General features: G+C 39.3%; 1 protein-coding gene across 3 annotated transcripts in view; it reads left to right on the top strand.

Moving 5' to 3' along the window:
* LOC137650130 (guanine nucleotide-binding protein subunit gamma-1-like) overlaps nt 1–27,968 on the top strand; it is a 292,665-nt gene that overhangs the window by 175,890 nt on the left and 88,807 nt on the right. Inside the window, exon 1 of one of the 3 annotated variants that reach the window (XR_011045926.1) lies at nt 9,302–9,435. The exons of 1 other annotated variant lie outside the window; for it this stretch is intronic. The gene's annotated coding sequence lies outside the window, so the exon portion shown is untranslated. Of the gene's footprint in view, nt 1–9,301; nt 9,436–27,968 lie in introns of those variants that run through there. One more of the 3 variants, XM_068383268.1, reaches the window with a different exon arrangement.

The raw sequence follows: 27,968 nt of genomic DNA, 5'->3' as shown, positions 1-27,968 counted from the left end.
GAGAGGAGCCTTAAACTGCTTAGCCTCCTATGGACTTTAATTAAATCATGATGATTTGTTAAGGATCTTCGTCCGGATCTTGTAACTGCTGCTTCTCGTTCGCCTGAACGTCAGAACTAACACTAGGCCTAGCTACTTCGAAGCCGTTGTTTTTAAGCTAGTGCTCTCTCGCTCTCCTAGAGAGCGTTACGTTGGCTAGGCGACTGGTTTTTGCACCAGGAGGAGTTTTAGGGATACAGCCTTTGATTTCCCTTCTTTTAAACTGGCTTATAGAGCGAGAGTCTGATAGGACACGAGAGAAGTTCTCGGCTTGGGAGTTCATGCCTCTGCCCAGATAGACTTCTCAATTCTGGTAGACTCGCCCTGGCGCCTAGCCAGGAGACGCTCCAAGTTGTTTACAGGTCAACTTCTCAACTTTTGTCGAGCCTTTGAAGTTTTGCTGTACTATTATGTCACACATAACAAGGCTTTCAGGGATGGTAAATGGTTCCGCCTCAGTCGCTAACCCCGTCTGTTGCCACACCTGCTCCCGTAGACCCTAAATGGGCTTTGCTGCAAGACATGCAGTCCAAGCTTGTGTCCTTGATAGAGGACTTAAATGCGGAGAAGAACCTTCTGGCCAACAACCTTCCAACCGGTTGGTTTTGCGCCCTGTTGACGCTGAGGTAACCTACTCGCGTCTGCCAGTTGAGGTGGTTCCTCCTTCTGGCCAACAACCTTCCAACCGGTCGGTTGTGCGCCCTGTTGACGCTGAGGTAACCTACTCGCGTCTGCCAGTAACTCTGTAACTCAAATAACTGACTTTCTCTTATATCTGAGGAAAGAACGATCTCTTTCAGCTCCCACTATCAAGGGTTACAGAAGCATGTTGGCATCAGTCTTCCGTCACAGAGGCTTAGATCTTTCCAACAATAAAGATCTACAGGACCTCCTTAAGTCTTTTGAGACCTCGAAGGAGCGTCGATTGGTTACACCTGGTTGGAATTTAGACGTGGTACTAAGATTCCTTATGTCAGACAGGTTCGAACTGCTACAATCAGCCTCCCTGAAAGATCTCACCTTAAAGACTCTTTTCCTGATATGCTTAGCCACAGCTAAAAGAGTCAGTGAGATTCATGCCTTCAGCAAGAACATCGGATTCTCATCCGAAACGGCTACATGTTCTACAACTTGGTTTTCTAGCCAGACACGAGCTGCCTTCTCGGCCTTGACCAATATCGTTCGATATTCCAAACTTATCGTATGGTTGGAAATGAACTAGAAAGAGTCTTATGTCCTGTAAGAGCTCTTAAGTTCTATTTAAAAACCTTTACGAGGCCCGTCTGAAGCTTTATGGTGTTCAGTTAAGAATCCATCTTTGCCTATGTCAAAGAATGCTTTATCCTATGTTATCAGACTGTTAATACGAGAAGCTCATTCCCATCTGAAGGAGGAAGACCAAGCTTTGCTGAAGGTAAGGACACACGAAGTTAGAGCTGTCGCAACTTCCGTGGCCTTTAAACAAAATAGATCTCTGCAAAGTATAATCGACGCAACCTATTGGAAAAGCAAATCAGTGTTCGCGTCTTTTTATCTTAAGAATGTCCAGTCTCTTTACGAGAACTGCTACACTCTGGGACCATTCGTAGCAACGAGTGCAGTAGTGGGTGAGGGCTCAACCACTACAATTCCCTAATTCCATAACCTTTTTAATCTTTCTCTTGAAATGTTTTATTATTGTTTTTGAGTTGTCCGGAAGGCTAAGAAGCCTTTCGCATCCTACTTGATTTGGCGGGTGGTCAAAGTCATTTCTTGAGAAGCGCCTAGATTAGAGGTTTTGATGAGGTCCTGTTGTATGGGTTGCAACCCTTAATACTTCAGATCCTAGGGGTCGCTCAGCATCCTAAGAGGATCGCGAGGCTCCGTAAGGAAGACGTACTTAAAAAAGCAGAGTAATTGTTCAAGTCGACTTCCTTACCAGGTACTTATTTATTTTATGTTTGTTATTTTGAATAACTGCTAAAATGAAATACAAAATACTTAGCTCATAATAATGTAAACATGTAATGCTGGTCTCTACCCACCCCCTTGGGTGTGAATCAGCTTATATGATCACCGGCTAAGTTTAATATTGAAAAATTTTATTTTTATTAATAAAATAAATTTTTGAATATACTTACCCGGTGATCATATATTAAAGGACCCTCCCTTCCTCCCCAATAGAGACCCAGTGGACCGAGGAGAAAATTGGTTCTTTGTTTACTTGGAGTACTAAGTACCTGCTCGACAGATGGCGCTGTGGATGTACACCCCCACCTGCATAGCGATCGCTGGCGTATTTTGACCGTAGGTTTTTCTGTCGAGCAACAGAGTTGCAGCTTATATGATCACCGGGTAAGTATATTCAAAAATTTATTTTATTAATAAAAATAACATTTTTGATAATAAAATAAATTTTTGAATATACTTACCCGGTGATTATAAATTAAAGGACCCTCCCTTCCTCCCCAATAGAGACGCAGTGGGACGAGGAGAAAATTGAGTCTTTGTTTACATTGAGTACTTGGTATCTAGACGACAGATGGCGCTGTTGGGCACACCCGCAACCTGTGTAGCGATCGCTGGCGAGTTTTTACCGTAGAGTTGTCTGTCGGGCAACAGAGTTGCAGCTATATAATCACCGGGTAAGTATATTCAAAAATTTATTTTATTATCAAAATAACATTTTTTTCATACACACAAACCGTAGAGCTTTCTTAGACACAAACCATTATTTATTCCAATGCTTTCCTCCTACTGGATTCTTTAAGGAAACCAGGACTTCTCGAAGGGCAATGAACTCCCTTCTGGGGTTAGTACCTTTTTGTCAACCCTGCAGAAGTCCTTGGGTGTGGCCTTCAACTGTCCCAGTCAGGGCTACTATACGGATTCCCTTAGAGTCCGATTCTAGTTTGTCGCATAAGAGTTCAGATCCCAGAAAATCTTTGTCAGACAAGGCACGACGATCCTTCCCATCTCGATCAAGTGCCAAGGTGCCTCCAGGTGTAGATCATTCTCTTGAGAATCTTCTCTTTACTTCAGTTAAGGATAAGGATGTCTTGACGAAACGAAAGAAAAGGAAGATGAGAAGCATTACTCCACCTCACGCAGATTTCATCTACCCTCGGACAAGCAGGGATATCGGCTTACCCAGGGAGATCACTGTCCATCCCTTCAACCCTCAGGAAAATAAGGTTGTTCCTCCGGACCAACGTCCAGTATCCTTACCACCCGCAGAGCATGAGCCTTCAGCTCCTGTAGCTAAGGCTTCAACAACTGGCATTTCTAAACCTTTGCAAGTTACTCTAGCCAACATCTTGGAGGAACACTTTCCTGTGCGAAGGAAGTCCGAGGACTCTAATTTGAGAACCAAGAATGCCAAGGCAAAGGGAAGCCCCTTTGGCAGAGGCAGACAGGTGGTCCCCTGTGGCTTTTCCCTCTCGCAACCCAGTCGACGACCCAGACCTACTACGAGCTCTGAATGTGAGCCTGGAGGTAGATGAGGAATATCTCCCAAGGGCAGCCAGTGCGAACTTTCACTTGGAACGAGAGAAAAGAGTTGGAGCGTACCTTTTGGCAGGTCCTCTCTTGCTGAGGGCCATCAATAAGCTGTCTAATCCTGGTACCACCACCCAGGAAGGGAAAGAGGTGGTTTTTGATGAGATCTTTGGAACTCAAAGGTCCCCTAAGACCAGTGCAGCTTTGTCCTGGTTTAAGGGCTTGACAGCTGCCAGAAGGAAAACTACAGTATCTCCCAGATAGCTGGAACTTCTAGTTTCTTTAGGGCAGGTTCCTCCTCGTGATCTTTACCACTTCCTTTTGGGTTACAAAGGAAGTATTATGAGATTGAGAAGGAACCACATTCCTCCATGTCCATTGACCCTTTGTTGGAGTCTCTGACGAAGGGTCTTCTGATTCAAACCCCCTGCGCTTTTAGAGCTTCTCTTTCAGCAGTTAAGCTCCACAACATAGAACGATGTGCAAAGTACGCTATGCAGGCTGCTTCGTGGGTCAACCTATGGTTGGGGTCCCAGGACTACATTGTGCGCTCCCACGATCTTTCAAAGTAATCCACAAGGAAGTCCTTGGAATCCTTCCTATTGTCAGTTACCCGAAGCCTTGAGTTTTTATCGCATCACGCCGCCAACTTGTGGGAAAGTGCTATAGTCAAGAGGAGGGACACCATCATAGGGAAGTTCCACAGGCAAGTGCCGAAAATGGAAGTGTAACGCTCAAGGATTCCTCTCTCTTTGTTCCTGAGGAGATTGAGAGGGTTGTGGAAAAATGGAGGAAATTATCGAATGATTCTCTCCTCTATAGAACCATGACATCCAGGTCCTATGGAAGGCCATCCCAGTCTTTCCGTAATTAGGAGGCTACCTCCAACCCTTTGACTACTAGGTCTACCGGACCTTCGAAGGTGTCTTGAGCCCCCCTTCAGTCCAAAGACCAGAAAGAGAGCCAGTCCTTCAGGGGAAAGAAGGGAGCTAGAGGCAATGGCTGAGGTGGTCGTTCCCACTAGGAATGGCTATCATCATCACCGACCACCTGTGGGGGGGATTCCTGCAGCATCTCGGGGTAGATCCCCAGACGATCGAGTGATCTGCGTAGGATATCGTGTCCCATTCGTTCAATCTCTCCCTTCCCTTCTCTGATTCCTATTCCAGTCCTATTAAGCTGCTATGCAAAAGAGCTAGCTCTCCAGACTGAAGTCCAGACCATGCTGGAGAAGGGCCATCTCCAAGAGGTTGTAGACGGGTCTCCAGGCTATTACAGTTGACTCTTTCTTGTGAAAAAGGTGTCTGGAGGCTGGAGACCAGTCATTGATCTCTCTCCCCTGAACGAGTTTGCCCAACATACTTCATTCAGGGTGAAGACGGCAGACACGGTCATCCAGGTAATTTGACCAAGGGACTTCATGTGCACACTGGATCTCAAGGACGTATACTTGCAGATCCTAATCCATCCATCTTCCAGGAATTATCTCAGAATCATACACAAGGACAAGATACAGTATATCAGTTCAAGGTTCTCTGTTTCTGTCTCGCAACAGCACCTCAGGTCTTTACCAGCGTGTTCGCCCTAGCGTCATTTTGGGCTCACAAGAGTGGCATTCTTCTCCTCAAATTAGCTGTCTCTAGCAGACTTGGAGATAACCCTGCTTTGTCACCGAGACATGCTTCTAGAGTTTTGTCAGGATCTGGGGATCCTGGTAAATCTCGAGAAGTCATCACTGCTTCCATCCTAGACACTGGTATATCTCGGTATGATCATAGACACCGTCCAACAGGAAGTCTTTCCATCAGACGAAAGAGTACACAGGCTGGGAGAAGTGTCATCACCCTATCTTAGACGGGAAGATCTACCAGCTCATCAATGGTTACGTCTGCTAGGTCACCTAACCTCTCTTTTCCGTCTAGTTCCAAACTGCCGCCTCAGGATCAGATCCCTGCAGTGGCAGCTGTAGTCCATGTGGAACCACCACTCAGATCTGCCGGACACACTAGTTCCAATCACTCAGGAACAAATAACGGATCTTCTTTGGTGGATGGCAAACGAAAACCTTTGTAGAGGTCAACATTTTCTCATTCCTCCTCTGGACTTGATGCTCTATACAGATGTATCAAAAGAAGAATGGGGGCCCCGCTTGCTGCATCACACGGTCTCCGGTCTTTGGTTAGATCCTGAAAGGTACCAGCATATAAATCTCTTAAAGATGAGAGCAGCATACCTAGCTCTCCATCAGTTGCAGGTCACTCCGTGGTGTTGATGAGCGACAACACTACAGTATTGGCTTACATAAAAAAACAAGGTGGTACCTTTTCACAGCCTCTATGACTTCTTGCAGTAGAGATTCTCAAACGGTCAGAAGAACATTCAGTGTCCCTATCAGCTCGCTTTATTCCTGGCAAAAGGAATGTGCTCGCAGACCATCCTAGCAGAGTGACTCAGATAGTGGGCTCCATGGTCTTTGAATCCTCTGATAGCCAACAAAGTCCTGACTTTGTGGGGTTCCCCGATAGTAGACCTGTTTGCAACATTTCTGAACAGCAAGCTCCTCTGTACTGTTCTCCAGTCTCGGACCCTCGGTCTCTATGGCAGGATGCATTTCAACAATGGTGGGACAACATCGACTTGTATGCCTTTCCCCTGTTCTGTCTGATTAGAAGGCTGCTCAACAAGACTATAGCATCTAAAGATTTAATGATGATCTTTGTAACTCTGCTATGGCATCACACAGAGTGGTACCCAGACCTCCTGCAACTGCTTGTGGATCTACCAAGAGAGCTTCCTCCACGGCCAGATCTACTCAAATAACCACGTGCAAACATCCTTCACAAGACTGTCCAGTCGCTTCGACTTCATGCCTGGAGACTATCCAGCATCTCCTCTCTCAGAGGGGCTTTTTGCAACAAGTAGCTGAGAGAATGTCCAGATACTTGCTAAAGTCCTCAGCCTCAGTGCAGCAGGCTAAGTGGACAGTCTTTTGTGGTTGGTGTCATGGAAGGAATATCTCCACTCAATGCCACAATCCCTGTAATAGCGGAGTTCCTTGTATACGTTCGGAAGGAAAAACTTTCGGTCTCGGCGGTGAAAGGTTATCTCTCAGCCTTAAGCCTTGCCTTTAAGCTGAGAGGATTGGATATTTCCTCTTTGTTGGAGCTGTCTTTACTCATACAGAGTTCGCCCTCAGTTAGAGATCAGGCCTCCTCCTTGAAACGTGTTTCATGTTTTGAGATCCCTAAAAGGACCTCCTTACAAACCATTACGCCATGCAACTGATCAAAACCTCACTTTGAAGACGGCATTCCTGCTCGCTTTAGCTTTGGCAAAGAGAATCCGTGGACTTCATGGCCTCTCATATGACATCGCCCATTCGAGGGGATGTGGGGAAGTGACACTCGGCTTCGTCCCTGAGTTTATTGCAAAGACTCAAAATGTGGGGGTATTGGACCTTAGATTCGGGCCCTTTCAGATTTTGAGTCTTATGTTCTGTAACCAATGACCCAGATCAACTGTTATCATGCCCAGTGAGGATTTTGAGATATTTTCCTAAACGCACTGCAGCAACACAGCCCCGTCTAACATCTATTTTTGTTAGTTCTGGAAGGGTTAAGAGGAGGATCACTAAAAATACCATTTCATCTTGGATACGACAAGTCATTGAAGGGGCTTTAAATTCTGATCCTTCTCCGGCTCGAAGACCTGGAGCCCATGATGTCAGGCGCATCAGTACTTCCTTGGCATTCAAGCTCAACTTTTCTGTGTTGCAGGTTTTACAAGCGGGCGTGTGGAAACGTCAAACTACATTCACAGCTCACTATTTAAAAGACGTGACCCACAAGAGACTTGATACGCTTACTGTTGGTCCTGTGGTGGCTACTCAACAAGTGGTCCAAGAGTACCTCGTACGCCTTGTTGGACAAGTAGTAGATGGTCGAGGGCATTGGGTACACGAGTTAAGTCTAGGATGAATGAGATTATGTCTTGACATTATCCTTTCTTCATCCTCCCCTCCCTTGGGATACAGCACCATGGGTCCCTCTGCAAACTGGCTTCAACCTCTGCAGGAAAGAATCACTTTCCTTGTGTAGCCTAGTATAATCACAAAATTAATATACTGTTCACGTCCCAGTTGCTTCTCACAAGGTAGGCAATGGGAAACGTCTTTGTTTGTATCCTATTTATAAACTCGGAATGTACTTCCTAAGACGTTCATGTGATATCTCTCACAACAATTGAGTTGCTCAGGCCGGTATCATACTCACTTTGTATTGTTAGCGAGGTGGCAAGGTTTTCCCTAGACCACAGTCACATACTGTACTAGGTAAACCCAGGTCAATATCCATGCCATAAATAGGACTTTAGCCACCCCCTGTCTACCCATTCAAGTGGTTAGGCAGGGTTGCCATCTCACACTTTTAGTTTAATGGCTACCTTCCAGCTTTGCTGAAAGATAATCCACAATAAATAACTACAGGTTTGTATTAGCTAGGGAAAAATACAAATTATCTCCGGATTTGTCATTTTAATTCTTTCATTCTGCCGTGTTTCGATTATGGTTTTCCTGTGTGGTCTTCAGCTGCAGAATCTCATTTGTTGAACAGGAACTTGTAATCGATTGAATTTCCTATTCTTGATGAAGATATTAATTATTGGCACCGTGGTTCAGATAATATGTTATGCATGCTGCATCAGATTTTTTATATTTCTGACCATCCTTCGCATTCAGACCTTCCCAGACTGTACGATCCTGTTCGTAATACTAGGTTTGCAGTTAATTCTAATAGTCATGCCTTCTCCATCATGATGCTCAATACTACAAAGTATTTTAGAAGTTTTAATCCAGCTGTTACCAATTTGTGGAATGATCTTCCTAATCAGGTAGTTGAATCAGTGGAACTTCAAAAATGTAAACATACAGTATAGCAATGTTTTTATATTGAACAGGCTGATATGAGTAATTTTTTCATATTTTGTAGTATATGACAGATCTATTTTAATATTGTTTCTGTTCTTGAAATATGTAATTTAAATGGTCATTACTTCTCTTGTAGTTTACTTATTTTCTTATCTCCTTTCATCACTGTGCTATTCATCCCTGCTGTAGCCTTTGGGCTTACAGCATTCTGCCTTTCCAACTAGGGTTGTAGCTTAGCTAGTAATAATGAGGATAATTATAATTATAATAATAATTGATTCTTAAAGTGAGCATTGCTTGTTATTTAAACAAACACAAGTTCCCATAGCTCTCTCTCTCACTCTCTCTCTCTCTCTCTCTCTCTCTCTCTCTCTCTCTCTCTCTCTCTCTCTCTCTCTCTCTCTCAAAAGAATTATGTTTAATCATAGAAAGCAGTGTTTTATTATTATTGGATATATAATAGGTAACAAACATACACTGAACAAGACATGTCGAAATACTTGTGGGATTAATGGTGTGTGTGATGCCTGAAGCGGAAGATTTTTGTTATAATCGGAGTTTAATTTACCTGTTTATCTACGAATTTAGTATATGAGGCGTAGGCATATAAAAATTAAATTAACATTTAAGCATAAAAACATATCTAGCGTTACCCAAAGGTAATTACGTGTATTACAGTATAAATAGATTTTATCCTGGAGGATGATTGGGGAGAAAGCTGGAGTCTGGAAAGGTGAAAACTTCGCCTTTAGAATCTGCAACAGCTGTGTATAGCCGACAGTCACACGGTGCCGCTCTCTCTCTCTCTCTCTCTCTCTCTCCTCTCTCTCTCTCTCTCTCTCTCTCTCTCTCTCTCTCTCTCTCCTTCATCTCTATTTCTCGTCTCTCTTTCGGCGGAGGCTGTCCGCTGCTGTCGACTTGCCCTGCTCTCGAGTGACTCGCAGTTGTAGGCGGCGATAGAATTTGATTGTTTAAGACTACTCAGTGGTATCAAGGTATGTTAATGTGTATATATCGAGTGTGAGTAATTTTTCTTTATAGGTTCAAGTTGAAATACTCTCATGTGTTTCAATTGCTGGACAATAGTTTGCGGATCTTTGTCGTTCATACCTAATTCAGCTGTCTTTCGTTGGCATTCCTCCGATTTGGGAATACTTTTGGTTCCTTTCAATGTAATTACAACTCCTCGTTTATCTCTCGTTAGTGTAATTAACACGCCCCATATCATCTCTAATTATCATTTATAGAATTTAAAATTCCGTATGTATTTCTTCAACCAGCGCATGGATAGCGAAAAAGAGTTGTGCAGTAATGTTATTATTGTTGTTACTTAAATTCATAGTTAGTGATATTTTTAGTAGGTAAGGTTAATAAGTCTTGTTCATAACCGGATACGCAGTTATTCTGGAATGACAAAATATCTATTGTAGTGGAACTATTTTTCGTAGATGAATTACTTATAGGCTACTTAAAAAGATAGATGATAATAGTGTATATCCTCGTAGACCTCATCTCAGATGTTTTACTCAGAATACTTTATGTATAATTATTGTTAACAGAATTGCCAATAGAATTTAGTGGAATGCTATCACCCATTTCAAAATCCCTTTGTACGAAGTTGAAACCTTAGACCGGCTGCGGCAGTTGGGGCTTTAACGTTCATTTCATAGTTTTATTTGCGCAATTCGTAGTAGTGATCTTGACACTTGAGGGCCATTAAAGTTTGCCTGAATACGGTTGGAGGTCGTAAAACCCATTTGCAATGGCGCTGCAGTTTGATGTAGTTTTGCCTATATTATTCAATTCACTTTTGTGTGCTACATTAGGAATGGCATAAGGTTTGTTTACATATTGTAAGTCTGTGTGAAATCGCATAGTAATGTAAGGCTGTCCAAGTACGATATATATTCCCTACTTTCCTCCGTTCTCGCTTTGAATTTTTTATTATACTTTCCAACCTCTTTGAACTTTAAATTCGTGGTGTAACAGCGGGGAATCTCGTCTTTATTAGTTTATGCTTGTGATGAATCCAGGACTAATCGGGTTTATTTTTCATGAGTGCATGACGGACGGAGAACCGTTATTACTTTACTATGATTAAGGAGATTAATTGATTTTCATTGTCGTTATTTTCAATTTGGATTAAAATCGACAAATTTCTGACTAATTTTTAAATGTTTATTTTTGTATTTGACTAATTAACCTGGAGGTTGGAAAAGAAAATGATAATACTCAATTTATTGATTTAGTTTTTATTTTATCTTTATGATGTTGCGTCCTTTCTCCTACTTCTTTCAGAGATTACCTCCTATCTCTTCCCACTTCTTTTGGAGATTACCTCTTATTTCTTCCAACTTTTTTTGAGATTACCTCTTATCTCTTCCCACTTCTTTTAGAGATTGCTTCCTATCTATTCCTACTTCTTTTGGAGATTACCTCCTAATTCTTCTAATTTTTTTTGAGATTACCTCCTATCTCTTCCTACTTCTTTTGGAGATTACCTCTTATTTCTTCCAACTTTTTGTTTTTGAGATTACCTCCTATCTCTTCCCACTTCTTTTAGAGATTACCTCCTATCTCTTCCTACTTCTTTTGGAGATTACCTCCTATTTCTTCCAACTCTTTTTTGAGATTACCTCCTATTTCTTCCAACTTTGGAGATTATCTCATATCTCTCCCCACTTCTTTTAGAGATTACCTCTTATCTCTTCCAACTTCTTTTGGAGATTACCTCCTATTTCCAACTTTTTTTTAGAGATTACCCCCTATCTCTTCCCACTTCTTTTATAGATCACCTTGCCAGATAGCGAAGCTTTATGTAATGTTGACGGACAGTTTTATGATCCTAGTGCTGAGAAATCCGTAGTATCCCATCTCAAGTTGAAGTGAAGATTATTCCTTCCAGACATTTCATCTCTGCATTTTCTCTTAGTCTGCAATGCGCGTGTTGATTGTGATTGACGTTTGTGTGTGTGTGAGGGGGAATCACAGATCGAAACTGGCATGTGTGAAGCAAGGATGAGTTAATTTTTCACGAATTCGAAGGTGACGACAAAAGTAAGTCGACAATTTGTTGGAAGTTGTAGCAGAAGTGCTAGAAAACTTGAAGCGAGAAAAACAATATTTTACGATTAAACTTATTCGATGGTGGAAAAGTGGCATTATGTATCATAATCATCTGCCGTAATTAGTCCACTGCAGGACAAAGGCCTCAGACGTGTCCTTCCACTCGCGTCTATTTATGGTCTTTCTATGCCAGTCTATACTCGAGCTCACGAGTGTGCTTTATGTTTTATTCTTCATTCTTAGCACAAAGCCTAAATTGTAAATGCATCAGTCAGAAATGTCTAATTTTTTCTGATCCCTACAGAAATGTTTGTGGCCCATGTAAATATAGTCATTTTTATAAATCGAATTATAATAAATTCACGAGTACATTATACATTCAGTCCACGTAGAACATAAAGCTATGTGATTTTATTCCCAGTTCTGTATTTGTAATGTACTAAAATTTTTACACCTGTAAACAACAGTAGAAATGACGAGTTTGCTCAAGATTACATTGTTCAGTGACCCTATTCTTCAGGCCGGGTCTAGACTAACTCATTAAGCACTGTCAGTCCGTGTCATTTACCTCTTCATTGTCATCATCATCCATTTTGGATTTGGCTGTGTGACGTCACATAGTTCATCATTATTATCCTCCTCCCCTCCCTAAGATGACTTATTTGACAACAGGTAATTCCCTGCTCGATATTAACAGTGCGCCATGTACAGTATCTTGCATGTATCACAACGATAACACCGTCATCATCATCATCAGTGATTTCATTCGACAATTGTGTGGGAGTCACCTCGCTAAGACCGAGTTACCAGGTTACCTTGGTAACGGAGATTGGTTGTGGGAGGACTGGAAGACTCTCTCTCTCTCTCTCTCTCTCTCTCTCTCTCTCAAGCATGATTTTATTTTTAAAAACCGTGTTCAATCTGCTCTCTCTCTCTCTCTCTCTCTCTCTCTCTCTCATGATTTTATTTTTAAAAACAGTGTCCAATCTGCTCTCTCTCTCTCTCTCTCTCTCTCTCTCTCATGATTTTATTTTTAAAAACAGTGTCCAATCTGCTCTCTCTCTCTCTCTCTCTCTCTCTCTCTCTCATGATTTTATTTTTAAAAACAGTGTCCAATCTGCTCTCTCTCTCTCTCTCTCTCTCTCTCTCTCCTCATGATTTTATTTTTAAAAACAGTGTCCAATCTGCTTTCTCTCTCTCTCTCTCTCTCTCTCTCTCTCATGATTTTATTTTTAAAAACCGTGTTCAATCTGCTCTCTCTCTCTCTCTCTCTCTCTCTCTCTCTCTCATGATTTTATTTTTAAAAACAGTGTCCAATCTGCTCTCTCTCTCTCTCTCTCTCTCTCTCTCATGATTTTATTTTTAATAACAGTGTCCAATCTGCTCTCTCTCTCTCTCTCTCTCTCTCTCTCTCTCTCATGATTTTATTTTTAAAAACAGTGTCCAATCTGCTTTCTCTCTCTCTCTCTCTCTCTCTCTCTCTCTCTCTCTCAAGAATGATTTGTTTTTAAAAAAATTGCGTTCATTTTGAACTTATCTGGATATCGGCGATTATTTTTTTAACATTTTTTTTATTTAAATACTCGATGTACGTGCACATTGGTATTAAACAATGAAAGACTTTAGTCAATTATAGATATAGTAACAATCAGTTATCAGAGAAACATTTTCAGCTCTTTTTCATGCAGGAAATTGCCTAAAGATTTCCGCGTATTGAAATTGTGGATTCGTTTTTGCCTAATCGTGCAGGCCCGCTGACTATGGCCTACAGTAATTTAGTTTCTTCATATTTATGTTCCGTTGCTCTTGTTTGTATTTGTTTATACACTTCTTGAGGCCAGAAGACAATAAAAGCGGAAGTCGCATGTATTTTTTAAATCGGTTGCTGAAGAAACTATTGGGCCATAGTAGGCCTATGCTTCATTTATATCAGGGTGGTCCAACCTTTTCCATGCCAAGGGCCACATTACCTGAAATCCTTGATGGCACGGGCCAAAAAAACAAGATTGATATTAGAATTATAATTCCTGGTGCATTAACTGAAGGGGAGCACCTTTCTCCAAAGGGGAGAGGATTCATTTCCTTTATGTAAATGATTTTTTTTTCAAGTATGTAGATGCACTTGAAGAGTTTACACACTGTGTCATAAGATTTTCCCCCATACTTTTTTTTTGTATATGAATATTTTTTTTCCGAAGCAAGACAAAAAAAAAAATAGGTAAAAATTAAAAATAGAGGCTTATATATTTCTGTTAATATTCAACTTCAGATCATAATTAAAGTACATATGATATATAAAAAGAGAAAAAAAAAATTAAGCAACTCAGATACTAGTATTTAGAAATAACATCTAATCATAAGATAAGAAAAAATAGAACCTTTCACAGTTCTGTTCCCGTTAACTTCAAAATACTGTACAATCAAGGTAAATCTACACACACAACCACAACTATATATATATATATATATATACTATATATATATATATATTATATATATATATATATTATATATCTATATATATATATATATATATATCTTTTCTCAATATAACCCTTCAAGTTTTCCGAAAAAGATGAGGAGTGTGTTCCATTATTTCTGTTCAATTCATGACAGGAAGGGAAGTGTGTTAGGTCATTCTTGTTTAAGCATTCAGTGAAAAGTTGCAGCTATTTACGGAGAGAATCATCATATCCTACTAACTTGGAAACATTCTGTAATTTTCGTTGTTGTAGGTTCATGTTTAGAACGTTCAAGTGGGCAGTCAATACTGTAACTGCTTGGGAACAAAGAAAGTCTTTATCGTGTAGCTTAATCTAGCACTGTTCTGAATGACTAATATGCTGATTTTATAAAAATGGTAGAGTATCTTTCCTTTGAGGAAAAAAAAAAAGAAAAGAAAAACAGACCGTTTCCCAGCACTCAGCCCCCTAACACGTAATATAGGGAGGTATTCATAAAAATGAAGGATATCCTTGTAAGCATAAGGTAGAAGTACAAGGTAATTCTCTGAAGCAAAAGGTAGAAGTATAAGCAAATCTTTCTTTCCATATTCATAATGATTACTTTTTACTTGCAAGGATATCCTCCAAGCAGAAGTAAAAGGTTGACTCGTGTTTCGGGAGCACTTAGTTACATGTTGGATGTTGTAAGATTTCATTTGTGCTGTCAAGATAAGAAAGAGTTTAGTATTTATAATACGTATTAATGCCCTGTTTTTACTTGTATTTAATTCAGTTTACGCATCAGAAAGAACACACACAGCCGCGCCTTCCCCAAAGCCTCGCTGGCGACATCTATCCCCCACCCCTTGCATTAGAAGTTCTTTGACCTCTTTTTAGCTCCCCACCCCTTTCATTAGAAGTTCTTTGACCTCTTTTTAGCTCCCACACCCCTTGCATTAGAAGTTCTTTGACCTCTTTTTAGCTCCCACACCCCTTGCATTTGAGGTTCTTTGACCTCTTTTTAGCTTCCCCACCCCTTGTATTAGAAGTTCTTTGACCTCTTTTTAGCTCCCACACCCCTTGCATTAGAAGTTCTTTGACCTCTTTTTAGCTTCCTCACCCCTTGCATTAGAAGTTCTTTGACCTCTTTTTAGCTCCCACACCCCTTGCATTAGAAGTTCTTTGACCTCCTTTTAGCTCCCATACCCCTTGCATTAGAAGTTCTTTGACCTCCTTTTAGCTCCCACACCCCTTGCATTAGAAGTTCTTTGACCTCTTTTTAGCTCCCACACCCCTTGCATTAGAAGTTCTTTGACCTCCTTTTAGCTCCCACACCCCTTGCATTAGAAGTTCTTTGACCTCTTTTTAGCTCCCACACCCCTTGCATTAGAAGTTCTTTGACCTCCTTTTAGCTCCCACACCCCTTGCATTAGAAGTTCTTTGACCTCTTTTTAGCTCCCACACCCCTTGCATTAGAAGTTCTTTGACCTCCTTTTAGCTCCCACACCCCTTGCATTAGAAGTTCTTTGACCTCTTTTTAGCTTCCCCACCCCTTGTATTAGAAGTTCTTTGACCTCTTTTTAGCTCCCACACCCCTTGCATTTGAGGTTCTTTGACCTCTTTTTAGCTTCCCCACCCCTTGCGTTAGAAGTTCTTTGACCTCTTTTTAGCTCCCACACCCCTTGCATTGGAGGTTCTTTGACCTCTTTTTAGCTTCCCAACCCCTTGTATTAGAAGTTCTTTGACCTCTTTTTAGCTCCCACACCCCTTGCATTAGAAGTTCTTTGACCTCTTTTTAGCTTCCTCACCCCTTGTATTAGAAGTTCTTTGACCTTCTTTTAGCTCCCATACCCCTTGCATTAGAAGTTTTTTGACCTCCATTTAGCTCCCACACCCCTTGCATTAGAAGTTCTTTTACCTCTTTTTAGCTCCCACACCCCTTGCATTAGAAGTTCTTTGACCTTCTTTTAGCTCCCATACCCCTTGCATTAGAAGTTTTTTGACCTCCATTTAGCTCCCACACCCCTTGCATTAGAAGTTCTTTTACCTCTTTTTAGCTTCCCCACCCCTTTTATTAGAAGTTCTTTGACCTCTTTTTAGCTCCCACACCCCTTGCATTTGAGGTTTTTTGACCTCTTTTTAGCTTCCCCACCCCTTGCATTAGAAGTTCTTTGACCTCTTTTTAGCTCCCACACCCCTTGCATTAGAAGTTCTTTGACCTCTTTTTAGCTCCCACACCCCTTGCATTAGAAGTACTTTGACCTCTTTTTAGCTCCCACACCCCTTGCATTAGAAGTACTTTGACCTCTTTTTAGCTTCCCCACCCCTTGCACTAGAAGTTCTTTGACCTCTTTTCAGCTCCCACACCCCTTGCATTAAAAGTACTTTGACCTCTTTTTAGCTTCCCCACCCCTTGCATTAGAAGTTCTTTGACCTCTTTTTAGCTCCCCACCCCTTTCATTAGAAGTTCTTTGATCTCTTTTTAGCTCCCACACCCCTTGCATTAGAAGTTCTTTGACCTCTTTTTAGCTCCCACACCCCTTGCATTTGAGGTTCTTTGACCTCTTTTTAGCTTCCCCACCCCTTGTATTAGAAGTTCTTTGACCTCTTTTTAGCTCCCACACCCCTTGCATTAGAAGTTCTTTGACCTCTTTTTAGCTTCCTCACCCCTTGTATTAGAAGTTCTTTGACCTCTTTTTAGCTCCCACACCCCTTGCATTAGAAGTTCTTTGACCTCCTTTTAGCTCCCATACCCCTTGCATTAGAAGTTCTTTGACCTCTTTTTAGCTTCCTCACCCCTTGTATTAGAAGTTCTTTGACCTCTTTTTAGCTTCCACACCCCTTGCATTAGAAGTTCTTTGACCTCCTTTTAGCTCCCACACGCCTTGCATTAGAAGTTCTTTGACCTCTTTTTAGCTTCCTCACCCCTTGTATTAGAAGTTCTTTGACCTCTTTTTAGCTCCCACACCCCTTGCATTAGAAGTTCTTTGACCTCCTTTTAGCTCCCACACCCCTTGCATTAGAAGTTCTTTGACCTCTTTTTAGCTTCCTCACCCCTTGTATTAGAAGTTCTTTGACCTCTTTTTAGCTCCCACACCCCTTGCATTACAAGTTCTTTGACCTCCTTTTAGCTCCCACACGCCTTGCATTAGAAGTTCTTCGACCTCTTTTTAGCTTCCCCACCCCTTGTATTAGAAGTTCTTTGACCTCTTTTTAGCTCCCACACCCCTTGCATTTGAGGTTCTTTGACCTCTTTTTAGCTTCCCCACCCCTTGCATTAGAAGTTCTTTGACCTCTTTTTAGCTCCCACACCCCTTGCATTAGAAGTTCTTTGACCTCTTTTTAGCTTCCCCACCCCTTTCATTAGAAGTTCTTTGACCTCTTTTTAGCTCCCACACCCCTTGCATTAGAAGTACTTTGACCTCTTTTTAGATTCCCCACCCCTTGCACTAGAAGTTCTTTGACCTCTTTTCAGCTCCCACACCCCTTGCATTAGAAGTACTTTGACCTCTTTTTAGCTTCCCCACCCCTTGCATTAGAAGTTCTTTGACCTCTTTTTAGCTCCCCACCCCTTTCATTAGAAGTTCTTTGACCTCTTTTTAGCTCCCACACCCCTTTCATTAGAAGTTCTTTGACCTCTTTTTAGCTCCCACACCCCTTGCATTTGAGGTTCTTTGACCTCTTTTTAGCTTCCCCACCCCTTGTATTAGAAGTTCTTTGACCTCTTTTTAGCTCCCACACCCCTTGCATTAGAAGTTCTTTGACCTCCTTTTAGCTTCCAAACCCCTTGCATTAGAAGTTCTTTGACCTCTTTTTAGCTCCCACACCCCTTGCATTTGAGGTTCTTTGACCTCTTTTTAGCTTCCCCACCCCTTGTATTAGAAGTTCTTTGACCTCTTTTTAGCTCCCACACCCCTTGCATTAGAAGTTCTTTGACCTCCTTTTAGCTCCCATACCCCTTGCATTAGAAGTACTTTGACCTCTTTTTAGCTTCCCCACCCCTTGCATTAGAAGTTCTTTGACCTCTTTTTAGCTCCCCACCCCTTTCATTAGAAGTTCTTTGACCTCTTTTTAGCTCCCACACCCCTTGCATTAGAAGTTCTTTGACCTCTTTTTAGCTCCCACACCCCTTGCATTAGAAGTTCTTTGACCTCTTTTTAGCTTCCTCACCCCTTGTATTAGAAGTTCTTTGACCTCTTTTTAGCTCCCACACCCCTTGCATTAGAAGTTCTTTGACCTCCTTTTAGCTCCCATACCCCTTGCATTAGAAGTTCTTTGACCTCTTTTTAGCTTCCTCACCCCTTGTATTAGAAGTTCTTTGACCTCTTTTTAGCTCCCACACCCCTTGCATTAGAAGTTCTTTGACCTCCTTTTAGCTCCCACACGCCTTGCATTAGAAGTTCTTTGACCTCTTTTTAGCTTCCTCACCCCTTGTATTAGAAGTTCTTTGACCTCTTTTTAGCTCCCACACCCCTTGCATTAGAAGTTCTTTGACCTCCTTTTAGCTCCCACACCCCTTGCATTAGAAGTTCTTTGACCTCATTTTAGCTTCCTCACCCCTTGTATTAGAAGTTCTTTGACCTCTTTTTAGCTCCCACACCCCTTGCATTAGAAGTTCTTTGACCTCCTTTTAGCTCCCACACGCCTTGCATTAGAAGTTCTTTGACCTCTTTTTAGCTTCCCCACCCCTTGTATTAGAAGTTCTTTGACCTCTTTTTAGCTCCCACACCCCTTGCATTTGAGGTTCTTTGACCTCTTTTTAGCTCCCACACCCCTTGCATTTGAGGTTCTTTGACCTCTTTTTAGCTTCCCCACCCCTTGCATTAGAAGTTCTTTGACCTCTTTTTAGCTCCCACACCCCTTGCATTTGAGGTTCTTTGACCTCTTTTTAGCTTCCCCACCCCTTGTATTAGAAGTTCTTTGACCTCTTTTTAGCTCCCACACCCCTTGCATTAGAAGTTCTTTGACCTCTTTTTAGCTTCCTCACCCCTTGCATTAGAAGTTCTTTGACCTCTTTTTAGCTCCCACACCCCTTGCATTAGAAGTTCTTTGACCTTCTTTTAGCTCCCATACCCCTTGCATTAGAAGTTTTTTGACCTCCATTTAGCTCCCACACCCCTTGCATTAGAAGTTCTTTTACCTCTTTTTAGCTTCCCCACCCCTTTTATTAGAAGTTCTTTGACCTCTTTTTAGCTCCCACACCCCTTGCATTTGAGGTTTTTTACCTCTTTTTAGCTTCCCCACCCCTTGCATTTGAAGTTCTTTGACCTCTTTTTAGCTCCCACACCCCTTGCATTAGAAGTTCTTTGACCTCTTTTTAGCTCCCACACCCCTTGCATTAGAAGTATTTTGACCTCTTTTTAGCTCCCACACCCCTTGCATTAGAAGTACTTTGACCTCTTTTTAGCTTCCCCACCCCTTGCACTAGAAGTTCTTTGACTTCTTTTCAGCTCCCACACCCCTTGCATTAGAAGTACTTTGACCTCTTTTTAGCTTCCCTACCCCTTGCATTAGAAGTTCTTTGACCTCGTTTTAGCTCCCAAACCCCTTGCATTAGAAGTTCTGTGACCTCTTTTTAGCTTCCTCACCCTTGCATTAGAAGTTCTTTGACCTCTTTTTAGCTCCCACACCCCTTGCATTAGAAGTTCTTTTACCTCCTTTTAGATCCCATACCCCTTGCATTAGAAGTTCTTTGACCTCTTTTTAGCTCCCACACCCCGTGCACTAGAAGTTCTTTGACCTCTTTTTAGCTCCCACACCTCTAGCATAAGAAGTTCTTTCACCTCTTTTTAGCTCCCACACCTCTAGCATTAGAAGTTCTTTGACCTCTTTTTCGCTCCCACACCTCTAGCATTAGAAGTTCTTTGACTTTTTTTTAGCTCCCACACCTCTAGCATTAGAAGTTCTTTGACCTCTTTTTAGCTCCCACACCTCTAGCATAAGAAGTTCTTTGACCTCTTTTTAGCACCCACACCCCTTGCATTAGAAGTTATTTGACCTCTTTTTAGCTCCCACACCCCTTGCATTAGAAGTTCTTTGACCTCTTTTTAGCTCCCACATCCCTTGCATTAGAAGTTCTTTGACCTCTTTTTAGCTCTCACACCCCTTGGATTAGAAGTTCTTTGACCTCTTTTTAGCTCCCACCCCCCTTGCATTAGAAGTTCTTTGACCTCTTTTTAGCTTTCACACCCCTAGTATTAGAGGTTTTTTGACCTCTTTTTAGCTCCCACACCCCTTGCATTAGAAGTTCTTTGACCTCTTTTTAGCTCTCACACCCCTTGCATTAGAAGTTCTTTGATCTATTTTTAGCTCTCACACCCCTTGCATTAGAAGTTCTTTGACCTCTTTTTAGCTCTCACACCCCTTGCATTAGAAGTTCTTTGACCTCTTTTTAGCTCTCACACCCCTTGCATTAGGAGTTCTTTGACCTCTTTTTAGCTCTCACACCCCTTGCATCAGGAGTTCTTTGACCCCTTTTTAGCTCTCACACCTCTAGCATTAGAGGTTCTTTGACCTCTTTTTAGCTCCCACACCCCTTGCATTAGAAGTTCTTTGACCTCTTTTTAGCTCCCACACCTCTAGCATTAGAAGTTCTTTGACTTCTTTTTAGCTCCCACGCCTCTAACATTAGAAGTTTTTTTTACCTCTTTTTAGCCCCCACACCTCTAGCATTAGAAGTTCTTTGACCTCCTTTTAGCTCCCACACCTCTAGCATTAGAAGTTTTTTTACTTCTTTTTAGCTCCCACACCTCTAGCATAAGAAGTTCTTTGACCTCTTTTTAGCTCCCACACCTCTAGCATTAGAAGTTCTTTGACCTCTTTTTAGCTCCCACACCTCTAGCATTAGAAGTTCTTTGACTTCTTTTTAGCTCCCACACCTCTAGCATTAGAAGTTCTTTGACCTCTTTTCAGCACTATTGCCTCAAGCATTAGAAGTTTTTTTACCTCTCTTTATAGCTCCCACACCTCTAACATTAGAAGTTTTTTTACCTCTCTCTTTAGCTTCCACACTTCTAGTATTAGAAGATCTTTGACATATATTTCTAGGTTCCATACTTTTAGCATTAGAGGGTCTTCGATCTATATTTTGAGTTGCCTTACTTCTAGCATTAGAGGCTCTCTATTTTTAGGTGTCTTACCTTTGGCATTAGAGGCTCCTCTTCGCTGTTCTCTCCTGTCTTTTAGTTTTCAAGATCTTCTTTCATTAGATTATCTGTTTTTCGAGATTTCATTGTCTCTTTTCCTTAGCTGGTCAGTGTCCTTCTAGATTTCAAAAGAGATTTCAGTGCCGCGAGTCCTCACTTCGTCAGATTCATCAGGGAAATCGAAGGCATTTATTCTTTACCTATCTGGGCAATGAGTAAAGAGATGAATACTATCGATTTCTCCGCATACACTATCATGCCAAAGTAAAGGACGAGCATCATGATATATTTACCAATGTCGTCTGGTTATGTCCTTACTTCAATGGCGAATTTTGGGACAATCCTGTCGAAGAACTACACGTCACTCACCGTTCAGTTGAACCATTCTGCCTCCATCCTCATTCCCCGCAATCCGTTTTTGCACCGATACAAAGCCTCGTACTCTTTCCAAGAGTCTCCTTTAATAAGACATCGTCGCAAAAGCCCAAGCAAAAGATCCTTCAAGGCGAATACATTATGATCTTCAAAGCTCAGCTGCCAACGGAAGATCCCGTGTCTTTCTATAGGTCGTGTGGTATAAAACGGCAACTTCGGCAGCAACCAAAACCATCTGTAGTTGATGGTGTTCCGAAGAAGGAACACAATTCTTACCCGCAGCTTCCTATTCCGCCAGAACGCGATCTCTGTGAGTTAAGTGAAATCCTTCTCCCAGTCATCAACTCATTTCCTCTTACTCCTATGCCTGAAAACTTTAAATCAATCAATCCTCTTACTCCTATTGACGCGCAATTCCTTGGTTAGATTTCGCCAGCTACATACAGATCATGTGAGGTGTTGCAGGCTTCGTTTGAAAAAATGAAGATCAGGTCTTCAGAAGTCATTAGGAAATCTGGGAAAGTTTTCTTCAGATACCGTTCTGAGATTCCGTTCTGGAGGCATTCAGACTTCCATTCTAACTCTATGGCTATATTTCTTCTGAAGCTATTTGGAAATCCGAGATTTTCTTCCGAATTCTTTTAGGACTCGCGAAAAATTCCATTCTTGTTTTATAACAACAACAACAACAATAGCTGCATTCGGGAATGCAATGGAGTGTAATTTGTCAAGTGTTGTGCGTTTCAATTATGTAAGCGTTCTCTGGCTCTCTCTATTTCTCTCTTTTTCTTATCATTTCCCTTACTAACAGTTTATCCAGTTTTTCTTATCACTCTTTTTCTGCCACACACAAGCGCTGGATATCTAACTTATTTAATTTTCATCGATCTGTTTTCCACTTCTCTCTCTCTCTCTCTCTCTCTCTCTCTCTCTCTCTCTCTCTCTCTCTCTCTCTCTCTCTCTCTCTCTCTCACACAAAAGCGCTGATTATCAAACTTATTTCATTTTCATCTATCTGGTTTTTCTCTACCGATTCAACTACCCTGATAATAATAATAATAATAACAATAATAATAATGATGAACTACGTGATTTGATTTATGGATTTGAGTTGAAAAGTTTTGAAGACGCTTAACGCTCAACTTTGCAGTTTGAAGGAAACTTTAAGATACCCGGACGAAGGGCGAAAGGTAATTGAGGTTTAAAGCAAACCGAATTGCATTAGTTGATTTCAGCTAAATTATTTCAGGTTTGGGATTTAGAACAATCTATTTCTGGTATGAATCGATATATATATATGTATATATATATATATATATATATATATATATATATATATATATATATATATATATATATATATATATATATATATATATATATATGAATATATATATATATATATATATATATATATATATATATGAATATATATATATATATATATATATATATATATATATATATATATATATTCATATACATATATATATATATGAATATACATATATATATATATATATATATATATATATATATATATATATATATGAATATACATATATATATATATATATATATATATATATATATATATATATATATATATATATATATATAGTTTATATATGTGTATATACATGCATGTATATAAGCTTTTGCAATATATTAATATTCTGTTTATATATGTATATTTATACGATGTATATATATATACATATAGATACATACATATACATATATATATAATATATACATACATATACAGTACATATATATATATATATATATATATATATATATATATATATATATATATATATATGTATATATATAAACTATATTTATTTAATATAGGAATACAGTATATTTGCATGTATTGTACACACACACACACACACACACACACACACACACATATATATATATATATATATATATATATATATATATATATATATATATATATATATATATATATACATACATATATACTGTTTGTACATACATACATACATCCCTAAATACAGCAGCCTTCGTATTCTCCCAACTATTTATACATGCAAAAGCAAATGTAAAATGCATATCACCAAGTTATGGCCTTACCTTGATATTTCATCGAGATTCCAGGTTCGGACAAGATATCTGTCCGCAAGCCACTGTACATTTTGTTCTTCAAAACGGAATAACATCTTGAAATCACGGTGAAATGTGGGTAAACGGGCCATGTATTGTTTAACATGCCTCACATCCACAAATTCTGCCATCGTGCTGAGAATCGGACAGAACAACCTTTCTCTTCGAACTGCAGTGTGCTACTGACCAGACTCAGCTTTTTCGAAGCATATGCTCTTTATATGAAGTAAAGGGTCTTCTTTATGTATAACCATTTACTTTTATGTGATTATAAGGATATGCTTTTGCTCTAAAAGTAGAAGCTTTTGCTTGAAATGTTTATGAATACAAGTAGAAGGATTTCCTTCATATTTTGAAAGTATAAGCATATCCTTTTCCTTATGAATACCGCCCATAGTGTCAGGTTACTGTACTCTGTGTTTAGTTTTTCAAGGAAAGATATAAATTTTCTCAGCCTAAGGAAATATTTCCACCTCTGATTAAGTTCACAATACTGACAATACTTGTCATGGCTTCACTCATGTGCAATATTTTGCCTCATAAGGCCTCTTGGTGAATAAAGCTGTAGTATGATACAATGCACTCCATTTTTCTTTAAAAGACCAACTAACCCCACATTACTGCCAACTATTGTTTTTGCACCATCACTTACAATGCAGAAACACTTTTTAAACCGTTCATAATCTTCGATCACATTACTGCCAACCAAAGCTTCCTCTATATTCATTGACCACCAACGTGTATATATATATATATATATATATATATATATATATATATATATATATATATATATATATATATATATATATATATATATATATATATATATATATTGCAGAAGAACCACAGGGAAAATGAAAATACGAAATATATGATTAAGTCCTGACTAGTTTCGTAATTATGCAGAAGAACCACAGGGATAATGAAAATACGAAATATACGATTAAGTCCTGACCAGTTTCGTAATACTTCTTCAGAAGTATTACGAAACTGGTCAGGACTTAATCGTATATTTCGTATTTTCATTTTCCCTGTGTTTCTTCTGCATCTGAGCATCACGTTTTCCTGTGATTTTTACGCATATATATATATATATATATATATATATATATATATATATATATATATATATATATATATATATATGTATATTGTATATATTATATATATTATATATATATATATATATATATATATATATATATATATATATATATATATTATATCAGAACCTCTGCTATCATCATTCAATGATTGCATTTTGACAAGTTCGTGTACCACAAAATCTTTGCCAATGGTGCCGGCAAATACGAGTAACTAACTTGTGTCACTTAAATCAGTGCTGTCTTCTAAATCCAGTAAAAAGTACTTGCGATGTTTCATTATATTATTAAGTTCCATGGAAACCTGCTGATCAAATTCATTCACTCTTCTTACAACTCTCTGGTAAGAGAAGGACAAACTTTCAGCAAACTCTTGTGCTATTTTACTGACCATTGCTTTATTAATTCTCCACCCACAAATGATTTTCTATTTCTTATAAGCTCCAAAGTAACTTCTTATAAAGCAGTAACACTAGCCGTTTATGGTTTACAGAAGTTATGTAGCCCATGATTTTGCTGCTGAGGTTTGCCCATCAAGATATTCAATATACCAATTCGTGATTTTCCCGCAATTGAGAATACTTTTCTGTGCAATGTCTCACAATGCCTTCGAACATATTCCTTATGAACAGAACTTATTTGATGCCACATAATATTCTTCTTCCCACTTCATATCGTATGCTCTGTTCATATCAGAGCAAATTCTTTTCTTACTTTGACTAAATATGGAAAGACGTTATGAACAAGAGTGCTTAATTGTAAAACAGAGGCAAGCTGAAAACTATTCGAAACAGCGGGGGCCTCATACCCATTCTATTCACGGGGTTTTCATTAACCCTGTTACATTTATATTTGTCATTGCTATTATTATTATTCTATCTACCGTCAAAAGTAAAATAAACATTGGTATTGAACGCGTGATTTGAATGGAGAGAGAGAGAGAAAGAGAGAGAGAGAGAGAGAGAGAGAGAGAGAGAGAGAGAGAGAGAGAGAGAGAGAGAGAGAGAGAGTACTGAAATTCTACTGAAATGTATGATTTTATTTGATTATTTATCATTTTTTATTTTGTTAGTATTGAGGAGGGATCATTAGGTCCAGTAAGGTTTCGACACTTTAAATCATACTGCATAATTAGGCCTAGGTCAGTGTTCGAAGGCCACAAAAAATCCCCTCGCAGGCCTGTAGTTGGACCACCCTGATTTATATTATCGTAACTTGAGACCACGCTTAAATGAGTTATTTACTTTGTTTATGATAACGTAAACCAAAATAATGAGTTAATGACCCTTCTCTCTGGTTACGGTTCTTTCCCTTTGCCTACACAGACACCGAATAGTGTGGCCTATCCTTTACAGATTCTCCTCTGTCCTCATACACCTGACAACACTGTGATTACTAGACAATTCTTCTTCACCCAAGGGGTTAACTACTGCACTGTAATTGTTCAGTGGCTACTTTCCTCTTGGTAAGGGTAGAAGAGACTCTTTAGCTATGGTAAGCAGCTCTTCTAGGAGAAGGACACTCCAAAATCAAACCATTGTTCTCTATTCCTGGGTAGTGCCATAGCCTCTGTACCATGGTCTTACACTGCCTTGGGTTAGAGTTCTCTTGCTTGAGGGTACACTTGGGCACACTTTTATATCTAGTTTCTCTTCCTCTTGTTCTGTTAAAGTTTTTATATTTTAAATAGGAAATATTTATTTTAATATTGTTACTATTCCTAAAATGTTCTATTTTTCCTTATCTCCTTATTTCCTTATTTCCTTTCCTCACTGGGCTATTTTCCCTGTTGGGGCCCCTGGGCTTATAGCATCCTGCTTTTCCAACTAGGGTTGTAGCTTAGCATTTAATAATAATAATAATAATAATAATTTAATATATGTTCTAGAATCAATTAAGAAAGTGTAAGTTTTTATTAGCTATGTATTTTTACAGTTTCGTTAGTGAAGCTTACGAGTTAAAGTCATCTTAGAGGTTGTCATTTTTTTTCTCTAAAAATTAGATTTTGTTATTCTTTATTTATTCATATTTTTTTAATAGATGCGAACGGTAATATTTTGCTTGAATTCTTTTTCATGAATATTTTGTTTTGAATGGCGCATTTTTTATTCACATGCAAGTTTCTAAATTTCGAGTCTAAATATTTAAGTTATACAAATGTTCACTTCTTTACAGCGCCTCAAGGGACAAGAACCCGAAACTGTTATTCAACCCTTTTTTCACATTAATGGAATTTTGTTTGAAGAAGTATAATGTAATTCTTTTTCAACCCTACCCCCTTTATTTTTTTTCTTAATACGGCCGTTTTTTTTTAGACTGGAATAATTTCATTTGCATTGAGGTTTAATCAGCGTTAAATTGGAATGTTTATATCAATGTAACTCTTGTTTAATAACTCCCCTGGTGGTAGCGTCTTTGTCTGGTAAACACCAGACTGGGGTTGGAATCCCGCTCAAACTTGTCAGTTCCTTTGGTCGCTACAACCTTACCATCCTTGTGTGCGAGGTAAGGTTGGGGGTTTTGGGGAAGCCTATAGGTCTATCTGCTGAGTAATAGCAGCTGTTGCCTGACACTCCTTGGTCCTAGCTTGGGTGGAGAGGGCGCTTGGGCGTTGATCATATGTATATATGGTCAGTTTCTAGAACATTGTCCCGCTCGATAGGCCAATGTCACTGTCCCTTGCCTCTGCCATTTATGAGTGGCCTTTAAACCTTTTATTTGCTGTTGATTTAATCTTCAACAATAAAGTCCAACTGAGAATATTATTACCTTTCATGGTAAAAACAAGTTTGAATTATTTTGTTATCCCGTAAAATATTTTGTGATTTTATAATAACCGTTGCAGATTACTTTATCCTATATAGATATCGGCTGAATAACTATTCATTGAAAAATAAACACCGCTTAATGAATTTGCAATATCACAAATGTGTTTGCAGACTTTATCTCTATTTTTAAATGATGATTTTGATCGGATGAGTTTAGTCAGAACAAGCATTTTTGTATCGGGTAGTTAGAAGTTAGTTTGTTATTATTATTATTATTGTTATTATTATTATTATTATTATTATTATTATTATTATTATTATTATTATTATTATTATTATTATTGTTGTTGTTTTACTATTGTTATTATTTATTATTATAATAATAATAATTATTATTATTATTATTATTATTATTATTATTATTATTATTATTATTAGCCAATCTTCAACCACAGCTGGCAAAGCCGGATGCTATAAGCCCAAGGGCT

The sequence above is a fragment of the Palaemon carinicauda genome, chromosome 11, assembly GCF_036898095.1.
Source record: "Palaemon carinicauda isolate YSFRI2023 chromosome 11, ASM3689809v2, whole genome shotgun sequence".
Lineage (NCBI taxonomy): Eukaryota > Metazoa > Arthropoda > Malacostraca > Decapoda > Palaemonidae > Palaemon > Palaemon carinicauda.
The sequence above is the reverse complement of the archived record's forward strand: the minus strand, read 5'-3'. Positions and strand labels throughout refer to the sequence as shown.